Raw genomic sequence first — 215 nt, forward strand, 5'->3', positions numbered from 1 at the left:
CGAAGAGACTCGCATATTTAAAATTTGCTGACCGACTTGCCATTTAGCTAAATCAAGGCTTCTACATATTTAGTGTATCATTCCATTTCTAACACACTGAACAGCTTTTAAAAGCTGAGCAATTTGAAAGGACTTTCACATGCTGATAGTCGCTCTGTTACATGCGTGGTTCACATGAAGACCACGCAGAAGAAAATAAAAAATATTTTTTAAGA

Source organism: Podarcis raffonei, chromosome 13 (genome assembly GCF_027172205.1).
Source record: "Podarcis raffonei isolate rPodRaf1 chromosome 13, rPodRaf1.pri, whole genome shotgun sequence".
NCBI lineage: Eukaryota > Metazoa > Chordata > Lepidosauria > Squamata > Lacertidae > Podarcis > Podarcis raffonei.